This window comes from Sturnira hondurensis, unplaced genomic scaffold, assembly GCF_014824575.4.
Source record: "Sturnira hondurensis isolate 20B ecotype Veracruz unplaced genomic scaffold, ASM1482457v3 Scaffold0002840, whole genome shotgun sequence".
NCBI classification, from domain to species: Eukaryota; Metazoa; Chordata; class Mammalia; order Chiroptera; family Phyllostomidae; genus Sturnira; species Sturnira hondurensis.
The window spans coordinates 21,986,572-21,995,725 of record NW_028075471.1 but is presented as its reverse complement, the minus strand read 5'-3'; the positions used below and the strand labels follow the sequence as shown (position 1 = coordinate 21,995,725).

Below are 9,154 nucleotides of genomic sequence, written 5' to 3'. Positions count from 1 at the left end.
CCCTACTGGAAGTGGGGGTGAGGGCCCCCCCACGGCTGTGGCGAGCAGATGCTGTGCGTGAATTTCCACAAGAAGTAGCAGACTCTTGCTGAGATGGGGCCAGTCTGCAGCCTCAGATGGGTGACGCCGAGGCGCCCACAGTGCCACATGACCCCTCCTGGGCAGCCTGTTCCCTTAGGCGCCCGCGGGTTTTGAAGGAGCCGGGGAGACTCTGCGGGTCCACACGCATGCGCACCAAGGGCTGAGACAGCCCAGCTGGCACAGCTCCCCCTTCCGGTCCCTCACAGAGTCTGGGTCGTAGGGAGTCTGTGGTCTCCACAAAGGGGGGGGGGGTGCGTGGGAGTCGGAAAACGGTCCCCACAGGCGAGGTTGCGTTTGCGATGTTCTGCTAGACACCACTCAGTGCAGACGGGGCACACAGCTCACGGGGGTGGCGGGGGGGGGGGGGAGGACAAGGGTTTATCGCCGCCAGAAATTAATGTTTAACTGGCACAGGGAGCTGAAGGCCTAAGGCCTTGGACACACTGTGTGTGGAGCTCCAGGTCAGAGAACCTTGGCCACTTCCCCACGTCGCCACCCCCGCCCCTGAAGCTAGAGGTCCTGGGTGGTAAGGAACCACACATCCCAGCAGGTGAGTCTCTACTTTTGTTATTTAATCAGAGTATTGTTGGCAATACCTATACCTTGGCCTGTCACTTCACAGTGCAGAACCTTTGCTTAAAGGTTAATTTGCTTGGGGGCTGGAAATTATGCCGCCTGCTCTCTCTCACGCTGCCTGTGGCTGGTGGAGCTGCAGGCCTGGGGGCGCAGTGGCGCTGGGGCGGACAGGCACCTCCCAGCTGGTGCAGGAGTGATGGCCCGAGGCAACAGACCCTAACTCTGCTCCTCTCTCCCCCTCTCCCCCACGGCAGGGCCCCCTCAAGCCTCTGTCTCTTCCTCTGTAAAATGGGGGGCCCATCGAAGCAGGTGGATTGAGTTACATGGATCTGGAAAGTATCTATCTGGCACGTGGGAGATAATGAATAAACGTTATTACTTCCCTTATCTCTGGTCACATTTAGGAGACATTTTGTTTCCATTTCTGATCAATGCTTGTGTTTCTATTGAGATGCCTTTTTTTCTTATTAAAAAGATCTTTTTGCATCATCGCCTAATACAAAAGTCATTAGTGTATAATGCATCACTAGCACTGTGCATTCTCAGTCGCCTCCTCTGCTTTGGAGGTTGCCTTCCTGGTTCGCACAGCTGGAAGGGCAGGCATTCTCACCAGCAATGCAGTCACCTTGGCCGCTCCTCCACGGGCGCTGGGGATGGTGATCACATGAGAAACCGCTCCCCTCCGAGGCCATAAACACACACTCTCTGTTGTCCTGAAAAGTTGGCCTTTCAGTTAAGGATTTAACCTACCAGGAGGGAGAATGGGTTCAATGTCATTTTTTCCCGAGTGCTGACCAGCTGTCCCAACACCATTTACTAGTCCATCTTTCTTTACTGATGTCGTTCAATGTGTGTTAGTTTTCCTTTCTTTGTGAATTTTTTTTTGGGGGGGGCTCTCTATGCTGCTTCATTGGTCAAGTATGTACCCTTGCATCAAAAACATTACATTTTTCCCTGACTGGTGTGGCTCGGGTGGTTGGACATCATCTCACAAAGCGAAAGGTCTCAGGTTCAATTCTGGTCAAGGCACGTGCCTGGGTTGCAGGTTGTCCCCTGTAAGCGTGTACGAAAGGCAACCAATCAATGTTTTTCTCTCCCACTGATGTTTCTCTTCTTCTCTTTCTCCCTCCCTTCTCCTCTCTCTAAAATAAATAAATAACATCTTGAAAACACATTACATTTTGCCCTGGCTGGTGTGGCTCAGTGGATTGAGCACCAGCCTGCAAACCGAAGGGTTGAGGGTTCAATTCTTAGGGCACATGCCTGGATTGTGCACCAGGTCCCCAGTAGGGGGCGCGTAAAAGGCAACCACACACTCATGTTTCTCTCCCTCCTCTCCCCTCTCTAAAAAGAAATAAAATCTTTAAAAAAAAAAACACACTACATTTTCACAGTTTCTTCTGTCTTGATAAGTGTGGAGCAAGACCCCTGCCCCATCCTCCTCCCTGGAGACTCCTGCGCTTCCCTTTGTACTGACTTTAGAGCCCAGGGTGTGTGTTGGGGTTTTGATGGCCCAGTTTGGACTCCCTTCACTGGTTTGAGGAAAATGGGAATGTTTGCAATGGCGAGTGGCCCGCCGGCCAGCGGGCATTCATTTTCATGGTCTGGGGTCTGCGGTGCCCGCCGCGCTTTGTAAGCGTCCTCCTGGAAGTCTAGCGCATCTTCGGTCAGGCTCCACCCTGCTGCCCAGTCCTGGCGTGAGTCCTGTCACGTCATCAGCGTGGTGGCTGACCACAGTCCCAGCTGCCTGCATGTGGCCCACCTGTGCTGTGCTGTGCGTGCAGGGTCTGCCCCGCCTACCTCTCCCCACCATCTGCCCACTTCCCAGGCTTGGAAGCGGAGCCTCCTCCTGGCTGGGTGGCTCCCCTGCCCGAGCTGGGCCCTGTCCCCACACGCATGGGGCCAGTCACCTTAGTGCCTCTTGGTCCACACCCAGCCCCGTGTCCTGCACATGCTCCTGGCCACCAGTCCCCCTTGCTGAGGAGCAGCCCCACCCCACAGCCATGGCCGCTGACCTGCTCAGCCTCTGCAGTCTCCACCCTAAGGAGCCCCCAGGGAGAGACACCACTTGATAAAAACCAGGGCTAGGGGAGCTCACAGCCCTGGACCACCCCAGGCCCTGAGACTGCAGTGTGTTCATCAGTGTGTGTGCGTGTGCATGGTATGTGTGTGGGTATGTATGATGGGGGCACAGGACCCCATCTGCCCCTCCTGGCCTGAGGGGCTCTCCCTGGGCCCCCATCCCAGGTGCACAGGGCTCAGCGCTCACTTTGGAGGAAGAGGTGCCCTGCCCTCCTGCCCCAACCATTCTGCCCAGGAGGGCGGAGGGCGGAGGGAGGAGGGCGGAGAAAGCCCACCTGCTCTTTCAGGTCACTGTGTTCTTAATGCTGGTGGCTTCCAGAACGAAGGAGCAGGGCTGAGTTGGACGAACCTGGGTTTGACCCCTTACCTGCCTCTGCTCCTCTCCGACCTGGAACGAGAGCAGACGGTGCTCTTTTTGCTTCCATCCCTCCTGGCCGAGGTCCCAGCAGCCCCTGGAGGGAGGAGAGGGAAGCAGGCGTGTGGCCCGGCGTGTGGCCCGGCACTGTCTCAAAGCGGGCACTCCTGCCTTCCCGTGCCCGGCTGGCCCTCTGTCACCCCTGGAGTGGAGCCCGGGAGCTGCGCTTGCTCAGAGGTTGCCCAGAGTCTCCGGGAGATGAGCCGAGTCTGGGCCCCACTCAGTGAGCCGGGGGCCAGGACCCCTTTCTCACGGCCTCCTGCCCCCCAGTGCCTGCAGCCGTGCTGCCCCCTCAGTGCTGCCCAGCCCTTCCTGGCCCTCAAGTCCTAGGGGCGGGGTCAGGAAGCAGTGAGGGGAGATGCAGCCGATAAGTGAGCAGACGCGCTGCTGCGCTGATTGGCTCCGGGCTGCGGACACTGTCTGCATAGATGGCAATCGCAGACTCGCCTCTTGGTGCTGTTAGCTGTCACCAAGGAGAGGACGGAGGGAGGACACAGCCAGCCAGCGTGAGTGCTGCTCTTTGTCCCCGTGCCCTGGGGGCCCGACTGGGTCCAGCGCCTGGGCTCTACCCCTCCCTCGGTTTGGGGATGGTGGCAGGCTCGCCTGTTGCTGCCAGCTGGGGTGGTTTCCGTGGCGATAGGGAGGCTGCGGGAACTTTCGGAGAAAACAGGCATGACCCCAAGTCACCTGCTTTTGCGTGTCCCCTCTGAGCGACACGTGGCATACAGTTGGGAACTTGGGACGGTATTGAGTCTGTGCTCCCTGAGCTGTGAGAAGACATAAGGAGTGAGTGGACGCTGTTCTCCAGCTGCTTCCTGGTGCCTGTGGTAACAGGGGTGGGGGCCAGGACACGGGCTGGAAGGAGGAGAAGGTGGGGTTCAGGCAGGGTGCAGCCCGGCTGCTCGGCCCCTGCCCTCCTCACAGCAGAGAGCCCCGGGTGGCCTCCAACAGGGTGCTGGTAGAGCCAGGGCGATGCTCATGGGGGTCGGGTCGGGAGCAGGAGGGGCTGTGGGCTGCTTGGCAGTCCTGCCACCGGGGTTTTCTGTTTTTTCTGTCTCCAGGGGACACGGAAGCAGCCAACCTGGGCTTTCCCCTTAATCCTATTTCTCTCTTAGACACTCCCAGGGCCAGGCTTCTTGCCGGTGGCTTGTCGCTCCCATCAGACAGATTCCCCAGGAAACAGGACAGGAGCCGAGGGGACCATGGCATCTGAAAGGTGGCCCCCCATAGACTTCCAGGGGACCAGAGAGAAGCAGAGTTTTTCTGTGTGGGCGCAGCCAGTGAGGTCCCCAGCAGGGTCAGCGGACATAAGACGTGGGCAAGGGTGGGGGGCATGCCTGCACGTTTTTGAAAGAGTCAGAACCCTGCCATCTCTTGCCTCCCCTCTTGGGAGGTGCCTGAGCAGGCAGCCGGGTGGAGAAAACGGCTGACACAAAACCCCTGCCCCCTGCCCCCTTCAGGGACCCAGCCGGGAGGTGCGTTTGCACCTGCTGCCCCTCTTCCAGACAACTTTCAAGGCAGGTGTGCCTGTCCCCTTGGAAACTGCCTCTGGCTCTGGTGGTTGGGCAGGCTCTGCGGGAACGCGGCTCCCACTGCGATGTTCTGAGAGGGCGGCCGAAGCCTCTGCGTTCAGGGGCTCCTGGGCGGGCGTTCCTGGAGGAGGGGTCCCAGAGCTGACACGGACTTGAAGGAAAGGCTCTAGTCCTCAGGTGTTCTCCACTGGGGCTGGGTCCTGGGAGTGGCAGGCGTGGGACCCTGGCCAGCGGGAACCGACCTGACCATGCAGGGCCCCAGAGCCCCATGTGGAGCTGCCTCCCGAGCGCTGGCCCCGTCTGCTGAGCGGGCTCGCTCTGCTGCTTTGCGGAGCTGCCATGTGCACTGAGATGCGCAGCGACTCCTCAGCATTCCTTCGGTTTGGGGTGGACCGACAGGGGCTTCTTCTGGGTGCCAAGGGCCCAAGGACCGCCAGTGTTGCCCAGCCTCTGCTGTGTCTGTTTCCATCGGGATCAGCGCCCCCATCACCAGAGCACTTTTCTACGTGTAGTGAAGGGACAGGATCCCATGCCCTGGGTGGCAGGTGGTACCCCCACCCCAGCCCAACTAGAGCCCCCCTGGGGTCTGTGGGTTCTGAGTCCTCAGGCCACATGAGGACAGAGGTGGCAGGCCGTGCAGGTGGGCACCCAGCCACGGCATCGGAAATGCCCCCTGAGGGTGGCCCGGTGTGGGTGGCAAGCAACCGGTGCACTGCTGGCACTGCGTCGGGAGTGTGGCCGTGTGGGTGTGCAGGTCAGCCATCACCAGACCCTTTAGTTTGGGGGCCATAGTCTGTGACCACCCAGGGCTCCCATTTGGTGTCAGGATTTGACGTGGGGAGCCACATGGTGATGGGCCAGCCCTGTGCCCAAAGAGCAGTGAAGAGTCACAGTGAGTCCAGGAGCTGGCATTTACCACAGGTCAGGTTTGTGCAAGACGCGGCCACTCCCAAAGAGTGTGTCAGGGCCCAGGGCACGGTCTCAGGGTGGCAGCTGTCCCAACAGACCATAAATCAGCCCTCAGCACGGCTGCGGCGAGGTGCTGCTGTCATGAAAAGATGCAGCGGACTGGAACGCACTGGTATAGGCTCCGGGCTCTGGAAAAGGCAGGTGGCCGTGACCTTCCTCAGACTGCTAATGTGACTCCGAGAGAAGGAGAAAAAGGGGACAGGAGTCGAGGGGGAAAACGTTAAGGGGGAGGAGGAACGCTTTTCATCTGAGAGACACGCGCCCCGGGGTAGTGCTGGGACAGTGGAGACCTCGGAGGGAAGTCAGAACGGGGGTTGCTGGGTGGTTTCCGTACGAGGATTTCTGGACAGCCAGAGTGAAGGACAAGGATACAGTTGGAATCATTTTAAATTAATCCTCAATGTAACAGACTTAATTAGGATTTCAGTTTGATTGACACTCACAGTGTGATGAAAGAGGAAAGCTTGAGGAGGTGGGGTATTCAGGCTCACCTTGCCTGAGGGGGTGACATCTTCATATCGCTCGCATTTTTGTGAGAAAAAGTGGGCAACCTGCAAACACTCCAAGCGGTGCACATGTCGGTTCCCCCGGGACTTAGTGTCTCCGAGGGCGTACGGAACAGGCCGGTGTGGCTGTGCTGGTCTCTCGGGGCTACGCCGTATGCCACAGCACCACCGGCACACGCTGTGGGGCCTGGGCCCCGTGCTGGGCTCACCAGGACATACCTGTCTGGGGGTCAGACAGGATACACGCACTGTGAGCATCTCTGTGGGTATAGGAATTAGGCCCGTGGGGGCAGTCAGTGAAAGAGGCTTCCAGGGGACACACATGCAGTGACGACGACTGGTGTGTGAATTGTCTGAAATTAGGAGTCGGGATAACCGCAGGGAGTGTGAGGTTGCGGATGTGGTTGTTACAATATTGCTGAAGTGAGAACTCCTCAGTCAACGTTCTGTGTGACCTCACAGCCAGCTACAGGGACGTGGTGGAAACTGGTGTTTCCGGCGGGAGACTGGTTACTATGTTACAGTGGAGAGCATGACATCACCTCCTGATGGGCCCTGTCTGCACCCAGAGCTGTCAGCCGACAAAAGGCTCAGCTGAGGCTGCATGTGAGGTGGGGACGACGGATAGAGAACCAGCAACTATGTCCTCTGCAGCCAGAGGGGCCAGGCTTCCCAAGAAGCTGATCCCTGGTGCAACTATCGAGTACCCCGCTGCCTGCCCACTGTCAGGGGCTGGGCCCCTGAGGAGTGGCCACCTGGTTCCTTTCCGACGTGGGTGACAATGACTGCCAGACTCGGATGGTGCCTCGGCCAGCGGGCCTGCTGTCTGCAGCACCTTGCTGCCCATTTATGAGGGAGGGGATGGAGGCTGGGAGTAGCCACAAAGGTGGCTGACAGCCAAGCCCCCTCTTCCTGCAGAGTTAGGGCGCAACCCCTTTGCTCTGAACCCAGATCCACTGACCTCCGCACCCCGGGGCTGCTAAGACAGAGGACGCTGTCCCACCGGATTGCAGTCCTGAGGGGACTGTGAGGTGTTGGGGGGGCCTCCAATACAGAGTGGGCCAGCTGGACAACAACAGGCTCCCTGCCCCCGCCCCCCACCAGGCAGAAGCCACTGCCCACCGGCTTGGGCCTTTGTGGGGCCCCGCCTGGACAGCGACTTTGGTGCCAGCGAGGCTTGGAGCATGGAGAGAGAACTTACGTGCCGGGTGCTCCCACCAATGAATGATCTCAAGCCCCAGCTAGGATTCCCTGTGCTGCTTGGTGCAGTGGCCATCCCCCAGGTTGATGATGGAGGCTTGGGGAGGTCAGTGGCCACAGCCTGGACACAGGCCCTCGAGAGCGGCCTGAGGCCAAGTCTTCCTGTCTGTGGGAATGGGATCCAAGAGAGCAAGGTTCCAGGAGAAACTGGTTCCTCGAGTGTGTCATCTCGAGGCTTTTTGGGAGCGTGTTGACCTGCACTCCGGCCACGCCATTGGGCCGGCCCTGCCTGTGCTGGAGTCCAGGGCATCCGCGGCCAGCGCGCAGGGTGTGTCTGGGGCCCTGGCCTGACTGGTGGCTTGGGTGCTCCCAGTCGGGTCGCTCCTTATGCTCCAGACTCCTGGGTGCTGGAGGAGGGCGGGCTCCCAGCTGGGTTATCACGGCTATTGCAGAACGGAACTCAGGCAGAGAGCTCGGTGCAGCACTGGGCATGTTTAAGTTTGTGCAAAAGTTCATTCTTTTCTAAGCCAGTCGGAAAAATTCCTGCTTCAACAAGAACATCTTGATTTACCCCAAATTGCAGGACAAGAAGAAAGCAGTAAGGGCGAGGTCCCTGGTTTAATTTGGGGGGGCCTCGAGTAGGGCCACCTTGGCCCAGAGGACAGAGAACGAGGCCAGGCCTTTGCCTCGGCCAGCCCACACACCAGCCTCTGTGTTCGGCAACCCTCACTCTACCCTCCCTCTTCGGTCTTCCTTCAGACCCTGGGAAGGCCCCCCCCCGGCTTCCCTTTTCCACCACCTTGACAGAAGGAAAGTGTTTGTACTCCTCTTTACACTATTCCAGGAAAATGAGCATGAGCCGTAGCCTAGGACTCAAAACGCCTGACTCCCCCGGGACTGCAAGGCCTCGCCTCTCCTGTTCTTCCTGGAGGTCAGAGACGTCGGCCATGGCCCCGAGCTAATCCAACTGCTTCTCCTGGATCAGCCGGTCCCTCAATGAGCCTGTGCTGTGTGGGTACAAGATCATGACAGACCCAACAGGGCTCAAGCTTCCAGCTGAGACCATAAGGAAGTTTCTAGCAATGAGATGTTTTTGACGGTACGGAAGGCTGTCTGTTCACTTGCCCCAACAAAAAATAAATCCTCTGAGACCTTTTCTGACTCTTAAGACTCTAGCTAACACCAGGTTCTTTAGAAACTCTGTGTTAGTTCACTTAGCATGTTTGTCGGTGACCAGCCAGCATAATAATAATGAAAACAAGTCCAGGAGCCCTGGCCTGGTGGCTTCAGTCACTTGAAGCGTTGTCCCGTGCACCAAAAGGTTGCAGGCGGGGTCCCCCGTTGGGGCATGTACGAGAGGGAGGCAACCAGTGTTTCTCTCTCACATCCATGTTTTCTCTCTCCCTCCCTCCCTTTTTCTTTTTCTAAAGTCAATAAACAAACCCATGGGCAGGAATTAAAACAAGTCTGTAAGAAGCCTGGTGGCCACCCCCGAAGAGGGCTGGGGCACCGTGGCTTGTCCTTGAAACTTTCTGTGGCCTCTCTGTAACCGTGCATGGGGGGCTGAGGCCAGGCTGTGCCCCTTCTGACGTGACACGATGCTGGGCCAGGAGTCCAGGGACATGACTGGCTTACACCCCACGCAGCACAGACAGACACTGTCACCAGACAATATCGACAGAGGCTGCCCTGGGGCCTGGGGAGGTGGCACCGTGGCCTTTGTCAGCGTCCCCCTCCCCCAGCCAACGTCCACCTATCTCTGACACTGACATCAAACACGATGAACACAGGGC

At 58.5% G+C, this 9,154-nt stretch overlaps 1 protein-coding gene across 2 annotated transcripts in view; it reads left to right on the top strand.

Annotated features, from left to right (window-relative positions):
• Positions 1-582: 582 nt before the first annotated feature.
• DDC (dopa decarboxylase) overlaps positions 583-9,154 on the top strand; it is a 43,427-nt gene continuing 34,855 nt past the window's right edge. Inside the window, exon 1 of one of the 2 annotated variants that reach the window (XM_037041100.1) lies at positions 583-631. The gene's annotated coding sequence lies outside the window, so the exon portion shown is untranslated. Of the gene's footprint in view, positions 632-3,579; positions 3,661-9,154 lie in introns of those variants that run through there. The other variant, XM_037041101.1, reaches the window with a different exon arrangement.